At 38.7% G+C, this 13,014-nt stretch overlaps 1 protein-coding gene across 5 annotated transcripts in view; it reads right to left on the bottom strand.

Moving 5' to 3' along the window:
* Positions 1–13,014, bottom strand: part of SPOPL (speckle type BTB/POZ protein like) — a 74,153-nt gene that overhangs the window by 38,081 nt on the left and 23,058 nt on the right. The window contains exon 1 of one of the 5 annotated variants that reach the window (XM_009182137.4): positions 8,075–9,026. The exons of the other annotated variants lie outside the window; for them this stretch is intronic. The gene's annotated coding sequence lies outside the window, so the exon portion shown is untranslated. Of the gene's footprint in view, positions 1–8,074; positions 9,027–13,014 lie in introns of those variants that run through there. 5 annotated transcript variants of the gene reach the window in all.

The following is a 13,014-nucleotide window of genomic DNA, read 5'->3' as shown; positions in this document are numbered from 1 at the left end:
AACTGCCTCTGCCAATATTACAGATAAGTAAACGAGGTTGCAAAAATGCAAAGTAACCTACTCAAAGTCCTAGCACTAAAATTTGGCAGCACTTGACTGGATTTGAGTCCAAGCTTACACTAAATTCTTTAAGACATGTCCTTTCCAGAATGTAAGTAACAGACAATGCTTGGTTTTAAAAACCCAGAACAAAAGGGAGTCATACCGTCTTGTCAATTCATATGTGACAATAGTATACAGTTTTTCTATTAATTTTCTGATTTCTAGATACCTGAGTCATATATTGCACCCAAGATGGAACTTTGAGAAAAATGTATACAGTTCAAGGCAGTGAAAGGAACACATTTATCAATCTCTTTTATTTCCCAACACCATACTCAATGAGATGACAACAAATTTTTACAAAAAAAGAAAAAAAAAAACCCAAAAAACCAATAACAACGTTAGAAAATAAGAAAGGGTGTGATACTGGTAGATCAGACATTTTTAAAAATTCAAGTCAGAGGAATGGCAATAAATTAGCAGATATATAAAGGGAGATAAATCACAATCCAGGATACTGTAAGTATCCGTGTTTCTTTTAAGGAGGCCCAAAGAAAAATTAACCTTTCATCACGTACACAAAGAACAGGAAACGGTCAAGAGGCAAGCCTCAGAGTAATTATTTTAGAAACAGTATTTAGGCTAGATGAAACAGCTGAGGCTCTACCCTTCCCCAAGGGTGGCAGTTGTAGCTTTTACCATCACGGCAAAGCCAACAATTGCCCTCTAAAGGAAGAGGGCCACCTGTCTGGGTATGTTTCTTGTGAGAGTGCCAATTCCTGAGACACAAACAGGATATAGCTTGGACTAACTCTCAATACCATAGCAGACATTAGGAATGAGATGTGAAGAAAAAGGAGAAAAGATAACTTCTAATAGAAATTAAATAGTATTAGAGCACCCTCCCACACAAAATAAAGCCCTCCTTAGTTGGACATGTGTGACAGTTCCCAACTTACGCATGCAACTTCAGAGAAGTCATCATGTTGAGACACCTTGCCCACTTATACCAAATGTGTCCATAACCTTTCCATTCAAGAAAGAGGATGCTGGGGAAACAGATCTACACAACTGCACTGAAGACCATGACAGCCAGATACCATCTTTTAGCAACACAGTCCCTCATCCTATGAACGGAAAGCCAAGGATAATTTTTTTTCTTCCCATTTTGTACCTTCTCTTTTATCTATTAGTTTTGGGAAGAAAAAAATTAACAAAGAACTCTCACAGAAATGGAGACAATTCAGGGAACTGAATGATATACTTTTAAAAAATTTCTCATAAAGTACAATTGAATAAAACAAGAACAAGCTGCTTTGAAAAAGTGGTCAGAAACAAAGACTTCGTGATTAAAAATAAATGACAAAATAAGTTTAACGTGCAAGATAAATAATAATATGGTCATAACTGATGCATGAGTAGAAAATAAAAGATAAAGACGACTTCTAAGGAGACAGATTAAAAACACAAATATAGGAAATATGAGAAATCAGGGAACTGCGGGTCAGACTGGGGAGGTCCAGTATTGACCTGACAGGTGCTCTTAAAGAAGGTACGACTAGGAGCAAGAGATATATAAAGAGAAAAACACAAGATTATTTCCATAATCTGAAGGGAGACACAAGTTCATAGACAGGCCTCATCAACTGCCAAGAATGATTACTGAAAAAAGATCTATACCTAGACACATCTGGATAAAACTCCAAAATTCCATTAAAAAAAGAAAATCCTAAAACTTCTATGTTATCTACAAAGGAACAAGTCAGACTAAAATCTGAATACTATATTAAGGCAAGAGGTAAATGCTGTTAAGAAAACAAAAGCTAAACTTAGAATTCCATACTCAGGTTCGGTGCCATGGCTGCTGCCTGTAATCTCTGCACTTTGGGAAGTCGAGACAGGTGGATCACTTGAGGTCAGGTGTTTGAGATCAGCCTGGCCAACATGACGAAACCCTGTCTCTACTAAAAACACAAACATTAGCCAGGTGTGGTGGCAGGTGCTGTAGTCCCAGCTACTTGGTAGGCTGAGATAGAAGAATTGTTTGAACCCAGGAGGCCGAGGTTGCAGTAAGCCAAGATTGTGCCACTGCACTCCAGCCTGGGTCACAGAGCGAGACTCCATCTCCAAAAAAAAAAAAAAAAAAAAAAATCCATACTCAAATTTATTCAAGAATGAGGACCAAATAAAGGACATTTTCAGATAACACGTACTTGAAAAGTCTGACATCCTATATTTAAAATGTATTCTGAACCCAATTAAACTCTAAATTTTTTTGTATGGCACACCCTTATGAGTAAAAAAAAATCTGAATATACTCAGTATAGTTTTATAAAATATATACATCACTATATTAATACATGTATTGTAAAACACACCAAAATAAAAATTAAAAATTATAGATAAAAATTAACACATAATTTAATTTCTAATAAATCCTGATACTCCTCTAAATTATTTTGTGTGCCTCCTTCTACATTAATGTCTAATTTTAAAGACCACAGCTTTAACCAAATGAAGAAGAAAACACGGAAGTGAAGACACAGTAGAGCTGAATAACCTCAGAGGAAGAGTAGGAAACAACAACAATCAGATGAGAATCCACAAGAACTTTCCACTTGAAAAATTTTCAATTGATGAAATTTTCATGTACAGAGGATTACATTTCATACTGTAGAGACATTCCACTTTGTTCCATAGTAAGTATTCATATAATCATCTATTTCTAGACTTAAAAATCATTAGAACTGATTTAAAAAGTAAAAAAAGTTATAGTCAGAACAAAATGCAAATACCTTGATGATGCAAAATTAACAACTAATTAAAATTGTGAGACTGAAGGAGTAAGGAAAGGAACAAGACCATGATTCAGAAACATAGGTAATACTATCTAGAGCTAATAAAGAACATATAGAACATTACAGAAATCACTTATACAAGTAAAAGCAAGCACAATAAAACTGGGAGTGAAGGTGAAAATGGATGATATCTTATTCTCTCTACTCTCTTACATAACGCAAAAATTGATACAATTACAACTTTTTTTTTTTTTTGGAGACAGGTTCTCATTCTAACAGGCTGGAGGGCAGTGGCACAATCAAGGCTCACTGCAGCCTCAACTTCCCAGGCTCAAGTGATCCTCCTGCCTCAGCCTCCTGAGTAGCTGGGACTACAGCCATGTGCCACCATACTTTGCTAATTGTTTTTTTGTTTTGTTTGTTTTTTCTACTTTCAGTACTGATGCAGGTCTTGCTGTTACCCAGGCTGGTTTCAAAGTTCTGGCTCTGAGCAATCATCCCGGCTCACAAAGTGCTGGGATTACAGGTGTGAGCCACTATGCCCAGCCACAACTTCTCTTTTCAAAAAAGCACTATTAAGTAGGAAAAAGGCAGTATATAACACAGTATGTCAATTATCTGGAAAACAAATCAGTTACTGACTGCCAGTCAGCTCACGTGAAACACTTCTACCACCCTGATACAGTTTGGCTCTGTGTTCCCATCCAAATCTGATCTTGCAGCTCCCATAGTTCCTATGTGTTGTGGGAAGAACCCGGTGGGGGATGACTGAGTCATGGGGGCGGGTCTTTCTCATGCTGTTCTCATGATAGTGAATGAGTCTCATGAGATCTGATGGTTTTTAAAACCGGAATTTCCCTGCACAAGCTCTCTTCTCTTGTCTGCCACCATGCGAGACATGTGTTTTGCCTTCTGCCATGATTGTGAGGCTTCTCCAGCCATGTGGAACTGTAAGTCCAAGTAAATCTTTCTTTTGCAAATTGCCCGGTCTCAGGTATGTCTTTATCAGCAGTGTGAAAAGGGATTAATATAGTAAATTGGTACCAGTAGAGTGGAGTGCTGCTGAAAAGACACGCGAAAATGTGGAACCAGCTTTGGAACTGGGTAACAGGCAGAGACTGGAACAGTCTGGAGGGCTTAGAAGGAGACAGGAAAATGTGGGAAAGTTTGGAATTCTCTAGAGACATGTTGAATAGCTTTGACCAAAATGCTAATAATGATATGGACAATGAAATCCAGGCTGAAGTGGTCTCAGATGGAGATGAGGAAAGTGTTAGGAACTACAGCAAAGGTGGGTCTTGTTACTTTTTAGCAAAGATCTGGCGGCATTCTGCCCCTGCCCTAGAGATCTGTGGAACTTTGAAGTTGAGAGAGATGACTTAGGGTATCTGGCAGAAGAAATTTCTAAGCAGCAAGCCATTCAAGAGGTGACCTGGGTGCTGTTAAAGGCATTCAGTTTTGTAAGGGAAACAGAGCATAAATCTTTGGAAAATTTGCAGCCTGACAATGTGATAGGAAAGAAAATCCCATTTTCTGAGGAGAAGTTCACACCAGCTGCATACATTTGCCTAAGTAATGAGGAGTCGAATGTTAATTCCAAGACAATGGGGAAAATGTCTCCATGGCATGTCAGAGACCTTTGCAGCAGCCCCTCCCATCTCAGGGCTGGAGGTTTAGAAGGAAAAAATGATTTAATGGGCTGGGCCCAGGGTCCCTCTGCCCTATGCAGTCTAGGGACTTGGCGCCCTGGGTCCCAGCCACTCCACCTGTGACTAAAGGGGGTCAAGGTACAGCTCAGGCCGTGACCTCAGAGGGTGGAAGCCCCAGGCCTTGGCAGTTTCCACGTGGTGTTCAGCCTGCAGGTGCACAGAAGTCAAGAATTGAAGTTTGGGAACCTCTGCTTAGATTTCAGAAGATATATAGAAAACCCTGAATGCTCAGGCAAAAGTGTGCTGCAGGGGTGGGGCTCTCATGGAGAACCTCTGCTAGGGTGGTGACGAAGGAAAACGTGGAGTCAGAGTCCCGCCCCTGCCCCCCACAGAATCCTACTGGGTCACCTCTTAGTGGAGCTGTGAGAAGAGGGCCACCACTCTCCAGACCCCAAAATGGTAGATCCACTGACAGTTTGTACCGTGCGCCTGGAAAAGCTGCAGACACTCAACACCAGCCTTTGAAAGCGGTCAGGAGGGAGGCTGTACCCTGCAAAACCACAGGGGCAGAACTGCTTGAGACCATAGGATGCTGCATCAGCATGGCCCAGATTCAAGACATGGAGTCAAAGGAGATCATTTTGAAGCTTTAATATTTGACTGTCCTGCTGGATTTTGAACTTGCATGGGGGCCTGTAGCCCCTTTGTTTTGGCCAATTTCTCCCATTTGAAACAGCTATATTTACCCAATGCCTGTACCCCCACTGTATCTAGGAGATAACTAACTTGCTTTTGATTTTACAGGCTCATAGGTGGAAGGGACTTGTCTCAGATGAGACTTTGGACTGTGGACTTCTGAGTTGAGACTTTGGGGGTTAACTACTCAAAACCAGTTGGAAAGGCATGGTTGATTTTGAAATGTGAAGAAGATACGAGATTTAGGAGTGACTAGGGGCAGAATGGTATGGTTTGGCTCTGGGTCCCCACACAAATCTCATCTTGTAGCTCCCATAATTCCCATGTGTTGTGGGAGGGACCTGGTGGGAGATGACTAAATCATGGGGGTGGGTGTTTTGCGTGATGTTCTCATGAGATCTAATGGTTTTAAAAACAGGAACTTCCCTGCACAAGCTCTCTTGTCTGTTGTCATGTGAGACGTGCCTTCTGCCACGATTGTGAGGCTTCCCCAGCCATGTGGAACTGTAAGTCCAATTAAACCTTTCTTTTGTAAATTGCCCTGTCTCGGGTATGTCTTTATTGGCAGCATGAAAATGGACTAATATACACCCCCACTAGCCTACTTCATTTATTGTCTTTTACTATAAAGTTTATGTGCATGGCTGCAGTATTACCTAAGTATAATATCGTCTCTATTTTATTCATTTCTGTAAGGCAAAGCCTAGCACAACACTTAGTGTTGGTTTAAAAATAAAATGAAAAAGGAAGGGGGTTACACGTTTTGAGAGAATTAATGGAATAGCTCATTTTGACCTACACATGAAAACAGAAAGTCCGTCTTGTAGTTTTAATTATTCAAAACCAGTTTACTTAAAGTTGACTAAAATTTGTACTAAATTTTAGTCAATTTAGGCTCCTCTCTGAAACAGAAACAGCTGTGTCTTTCAGCAGACTGATTAGACTAAGTGGCAGAGCTGGACACCACTGCTATTGAAAAGAATGTTGCAGGGGCAAGAAGAGTGGGTGGTTAAAGATGCAGTAATGGCAACAGCTGAACCCTCAGAAAAAAAAACTGGCTAAGGACATGAAAAAATATTCCTTCTTCTTATATATATTTCTATTTAAGGGGGAAGCCAACAGAGCTGGGGGAAAGGAAGGAGAGGATGGGTACACTGAAGTAATTGGCATTGGTAATATATTTACACAGAACCCCAGTTTTTTTTAAAAAGGGTGGAGATGAACAAATACCTTCATTTACCTTATAGTCTACTTACCTGGGTCCTTCAGTCATAAGAGAAATCGCTATTCTATAGTGTTTTTTCAGTCAATTGTATCAGGTTGAATTACATGACACTGACATTTTTGTATGTCAAAAGCAGAATACTGGTAATTTCATGTGGTCCTAAAGCCAACAGTCCCCCACTCTAAGTGATAACAATGGTAGACCTTAAGGCTTATGTTTTTCTAGGTTAGTAAGTCTCAAAGTTAAGTGTGCAGTAGAATAACCTTCGAGGGCTGGTTAAACAAAATGCTGGGCTTCAGTCTGGATGTTAAGGGTTCAATGGGTCTGGGTCAGGTTCCCAAATTTGCATTTCTAACGAAGTCTCAGGTGGTCCTGGGATCTCACATTAAGAACCTTGGTTCTAGTCTGAAAGCTGAACCAGGAAGCGATCAACCTCACTAACACACACAAAAAACTCATCACCATTTCCCCAGCTGCTCATTTGTCCTCCATCTCTGAATAAGTCTTCCATTTTACTTGGGTACTATCCTGAGGAACTGGACTACTTTCAACTTCTTTTTTGGGGGGTCTTATTCCAATGTTAGGGAATCTCTTTTGAAATCCACAACATCCTCCAACACTGAAAGCAAGGAGGTAGTTTTAATTACATTGTATAGATATATGAAAAGTTTACAAGGGTAGGCAAAAGACTTCCAGATATTTTTGGAACAACTCTTTTTCTGCTTGGTAATTCCTAAAAGCTAATAACACATGCTGTTATAAAAGAGGAGATTTAGAGCCTCTGTTTACTGCTGCCTTGTCACTTACTGCCTGGGTTCTCCCACAAAAAATAAACAACTGAAAATTAAACTAAGAGTGAACCCCTGTGTACCACAATATAATCCCACAAAATCACTTCATTTCTGTTGCTTTAATGTATTTTCAAAGAAAAGATTAAAAGCAAGAAATCATCTAACAATATTTCTAGATATAGGCATAATGTCATTTTCCATGGCAATAGTAAAAAAGGAAAAAAAAAAAAAAAAAAAAAAAAAAAGCTCTGGGGTCCATGTGCTGAGATACCTGGATTCTACTTCTACCCATTTCATGGTTCAGGCTATGTACTCTTTGGCACATCATTGAGCTTCTGGCTACAGACAGAATTGGAGGCAAGAATTACTAAGTTCTGTCCAGTTCTACCATAAGTTAATACAGATTCATAAACTGTAGTGTAAAATTTACTCAACATCACCAAATAATTTCCTCACACTGCAATTACCTTCTTTTAAAATACAAACTATAGGTCACTGCAGAACCTGACTACTTTTTCTACAGCATAACATATTAAAGATATTCTGGATCTCTGGAAACCATTTTTTAAAATCATCATTTGCAAACAACTACATTTATATAGCATGCTAGTTGTGACAAGTACAATTTTTTCTATTATGTATTAATAATATTGTATAAACAAGGCATGTAAGAAAAAAGGAAGCCCATTGTACCTATGTTAACAGTCTTACACAGTATTAGGATTTTAAAAAATCAACTGTATTCAGTTAGCATCACAGTTTATAACTACAGTTATAACTACAGTTATAAGAGATAAGATTTTAAATTATAGTAATATATAAACAGGGTAGTAAACTACAATGGGCCAGACTAGCAGTCAGGTGACTACTCACAAAGGAAATTTGCACAGCTTCTTCTTTTTTTAAAAAAAATCATTCATTCATTTGTTCACTTTCTTATTCATTGACCCATTTGAGTATTTTGGGGGAACCTACACTAATGTAGGCCATGTGGAAGTAAGGAAGGACAACACAAAGACAGTCTCTGACCTCATAATTTGAACTAGCTCTCAGAGGTCCTCCAGATAAAATCTTCTACAACTTCCAATGTGCTTAAGTAAATAAACAAAATAGCAAACCTGACCATACCTTTTTTGGTAAAAATTACAAATAGCTGAAACCAAATGTTGTGACCAAATGTATGTCTGTGTACATGTATGTATGCAGGTATGTATGTATTTTTAAGCAACACAAACATGATAAAAGGAACAGGATCATCCAAATACTCGTAATACCAAAGCAGTACCTCCAAGTTCACTACAGTCTCTAAAAATAAATTTACTTGAGTACTGGCCTACAAAGTTTTGCAAATTTCAGCAATGGCTTAAAGTTCTTAAAAGACAGAAGGAATCAGAAATTACCTATGCATAATTAGTCTTTTATAAAACATTATGGAATACAAAAATATACAGTTTTGATATAACAAAATTTTTAGTCAATTTAATTCAAGCTCTAGTGTATAAACTATAGTAACACAATTCTTTTATTCAGCTCATAGAGGAGAAGGATATTTCAACTAATAAGTGGCAGATAATATAACCTTATCTCTTTAAGCACCAACATTGCATTTTAATCTTAAATGTCACCTCTTCTGTAAAACTTTCACTAACCACCCTTTGGCCCTATACCATTTTCCTGGGTAAAAATTACTCCTTAGCTACCTGGGACTTTCACAAAAAATGCTACCCACATAGAATTAATCAAATGTATTGTAGTTAATAGTACAATAATCTGTAAGAGTTTGCTTTACACATTAAAACTTTACTTTTTAAAAAAATTTATTTTTTATTTTATTTTTCTGACAGAGTCTCACTCTGTCACTCAGGCTGGAGTGCAGTGACGTGATCATGGCTCACTTCAGCCTTGACCTCTCAGGCAAGCAATCCTCTTGCCTTAGCCTCCCAAGTAGCTGGGACTACAGGCGCATGCCATACCTGCGTAATTTTATGTCTGTTTTGAGATGGGCTCACACTATGTTGCCCACGCCAGTCCTGAACTCCTGGGCTCAAGTGATCCTCCCACCTAAACTTTATTCTTCACACACATTATTTCATTCGATCCTCTAGACAAACCTGTTAAGTATTTACTTCTGTTCTACAGATAGGGAAACTGAAACACAGAAAAGCAACACTACTAAAGGTCACAGAGTTTTTTTTTTTTTAAGCCCAAGAAATCAGAAATTGAATCCAGAATTTATTTATTTATTTATTTTTTTGAAACGGAGTCTTGCTCAGTCGCCCAGGCGCCATCTCGGCTCTCTGCAAACTCCGCCTCCCGGGCTCACGCCATTCTCCTGCCTCAGCCTCCCGAGTAGCTGGGACTACAGGCGCCCGCTGCCACGCCCAGCAAATGAATCCAGAATTTTTAAGTGAAAACACTATGACTTCTCCAATTCATCAAATACGCTAAGCTCCTTGAGATCACTATATTTCCATTTTTATGCAACCACTGCCTAGTATAGAACGTGACAGACAGTAAGCAAAGACATGCTGACTGGATAAGAAGTCAACCACTAGTAAAGAATTAGATGTTTACAGAACAGTACATAATTTAATGCCTTCTAAAATAAAGCATCAAAAATAATTTAGCATTACAGAATGATCCAGAGAACACCATCACAGTTAAAAGTTTAGTTTCTGATATCAGACTTGGGTTCGATCCCAAAGCAGTGTAAGGTCTCTGGGTCTCAGTTTTCTTGTATATAACATGGGAATAACAAATGGTAATTCTCTCAAATGACTGGCATATTATTGAATGGGAATGTAGAGAAGACACCTAGTACAGTGTCTGGTAGACAGAAAGCACTCAATAAATTATTCATGAGTATCAATATAAAACTCAAAGATAGAACTTGTTTACAAAGTAGTAATAATCTTGGGAACTATGAAGGACAGCAGAGTTAAATTTGTCCAAATATAGTTTTTGAGGTTTTAGTCTTGCTGTTTAAACTTTTATTGCTTGGCTCTCCATCAGGTATATACCAGCTATTAACTCTGCTCTTCTCACAATGATTACCTCCAGCAGCTCTCATCTGCCTTTTAATACGAGCAATGTGGAGGTGCAGCTGGAAGAAGACAGACTGACGTCGAACATGTCTCTTACGAATTGTGTAACCTTCGAGGGAACTTTCTGGAGTAATGGAAATGATCTATATCTTGATTTGGCTGTTGTTACACTGGTAAATACCTCCTTCGAAACTCACTGAAATATATCTGTAAAGTCTGTGTATAAAACTTTGTAAATTAAACAAAAACTTAGGTTTTATACCCTTGAACAAGTTACTTTCCTTTTCCGGCCCTTAGTTTTCTCATTTTCAGAAAGAGAATAATTCTTCACTCAGAAAGGTCATATTGAGTATTACAGGAGATAAGGTCTATAAAGCACTTAGGGTAGTTCCTGCACAGTTAGTTGCCATTTCTGGACCTACTAATATTAACTCTAGGCATTTTTCAAATTTACCTTAGTTCTAAAACATTCATCTATAATAAAAGCTATGTTCTCTCCCTCTCCCTTCTCTCATTCTTCCCCAACCTCTTCTGTTTCAGAACAATTTGGCTAAACATTTCATTAAAGCTTCCCCAACTTCCAAGGTTTTGAGTCTTATTTTTCTTTTTACAAAATCATAATAGAGTCATTTGCCTTCATTATTTCTCTTCCTTCTTCATTTAGCAATCAGAATTTTTTTTTTTTTTTTTTTTTGAGACAGAATTTTGCTCTTGTAGCCTTGGCTGGAGTGCAACAGCTAGATCTCAGCTCACTGCCACCTCCGCATCCCAGGTTCCAGTGATTGTCCTGCCTCAGTCCCCCAAGTAGCTGGGATTACAGGCATGAGCCACCACACCCAGCTAATTTTTGCATTTTTAGTAGAGACGGGGTTGCACCACATGCTGACCAGGCTGGTCTTGAATTCCTGACCTCAGGTGATCTGCCTGCCTCAGCCTCCCAAAGTGCTGGGATTACAGGCATGAGCCACTGCACCCCGGCCTAGGTCAGAATTTTTTTTTTTTTTTGAGACAGAGTCTCCCTCTGTTGTCCAGGCTGGAGTGCAGTGGCACGATCTTGGCTCACTACAAGCTCGCTTCCTGGGTTCACACCATTCTCCTGCCTCAGCCTCCCGAGTAGCTGGGACTACAGGCGCTCACCACCACACCCAGCTAATCTTTTGTATTTTTAGTAGAGACGGGGTTTCACCGTGTTAGCCAGGATGGTCTCGCCCTCCTGACCTCGTGATCCTCCCGCCTCAATCTCCCAAAGTGCTGGGATTACAGGCGTGAGCCACCGTGTCCGGCCAGAAATTTTTTACTTTAAATTACTGAAGATTTCTTTACCCATCTTGCCCCAAAATTAATCTGCTACAATTCAGTCCTCAAAAGTCTAATGCTCCAATGAAAGGAAACAACAAAGTAAAAAGCAGCCAGACATCAGAGGTGTAATAATTGTCGAAAGTTCTAAAAGATACGCATCAATTTCACAATATCCTCCTGCCAACTTCTAAAAATCAAGAATGTTCTCCCAAACATCCCAACTACCCTTTATAATCCATCAAGAAACTGTCATCCACCTATTTATGTAAAAAATTACGTAATTTATTTCCTGTATTATGCCTGTAAACACAAACATGTCTCATTATAGTTATGGTACTTAATTCCATACTTTGAAAATATAACTGTGTTAAAGTAACAGTTCTTTTACTAGTTTTCAAATCACTTTTTTAAATGTCTAAGCAATGTTCTTTGTTCTAGAATTCCAGGACACTGGCACAATTTCAATTTGTCTAGCATTTACAGAACAAACATTTATTAAGTACCTAAATAGGTCAGGCATTGGTGAAACAAAGATTATGACAATAAGGTCAAAGAGGTAAATACCTAATTAAAGCAGATAAACCAGAACTGCTCAAATAATACTCTTTTCTTACACCTGTGAAGGATCTAGACCAAAGAAGTATGGAGCAATTAGAGTTCTTTCAACTCCCTGATGTTGTTTCCAGACCACTTTTCCAGCCTTCTTGCAAAACTGGCAACTGTGTGAGTCAAATGCAATACCCTCTTCCCCTCTTCTCCCTGGCTATCATGGGCTCACCTCTTCTATTAATAGTTAGGTTCCCTTATTGAGGACTTCAGCACTTGTCTCCCTCCATAGTTTTCTTCACTATTTCTATCATCACCTTGGATGAGTGTACCCTGTGGACTTGCAACCTACCAGCATGAAATTCCTTGACATTCCCGAATGATCTCACCCACATAATATTATAGCAGTCTTTTCCAAACAAACTTATTACCTACAATAGCCTGACCAACTCTGAAAATAAACCTCAGTATATCTTTTACAACAGACCTTATTCGTGTTCTGTCACCAATTTAATCCCTCAATATCTCTTATTACCAATACTTCCTTAGCCCCTTCCCATTTAAGTCATTATTCCCATTATGGCTTCACTTCCTTCCTTATCAAACCTCAAACCCACAATGCATCACCACTTCAAACACCCTCTAGCAAGCATACTTAACATTTCACTCCTTTGTTCTTTTACCGCAACCATCCTGTAAACCCTCCACCCCTTATCAATCTAACCACCCACTGTCTGCTTATTTGAGCTGATGAACAATGCTATAGAAAATTTTTAAAAGCAGAATAGCAGCTTCATAAGCACATGCTTTCATTAAACTTGGTTTTTTTGTTTGTTTATTTTTTAGCTAATTATTGTCAAACACGTTTATTTCAAAATAAAAATCTTACAAATAATGAATGACATCTTAGCTCTTCTGATGATG

Source organism: Papio anubis, chromosome 10 (genome assembly GCF_008728515.1).
Source record: "Papio anubis isolate 15944 chromosome 10, Panubis1.0, whole genome shotgun sequence".
In the NCBI taxonomy this organism is placed as follows: domain Eukaryota; kingdom Metazoa; phylum Chordata; class Mammalia; order Primates; family Cercopithecidae; genus Papio; species Papio anubis.
The sequence above is the reverse complement of the archived record's forward strand: the minus strand, read 5'-3'. Positions and strand labels throughout refer to the sequence as shown.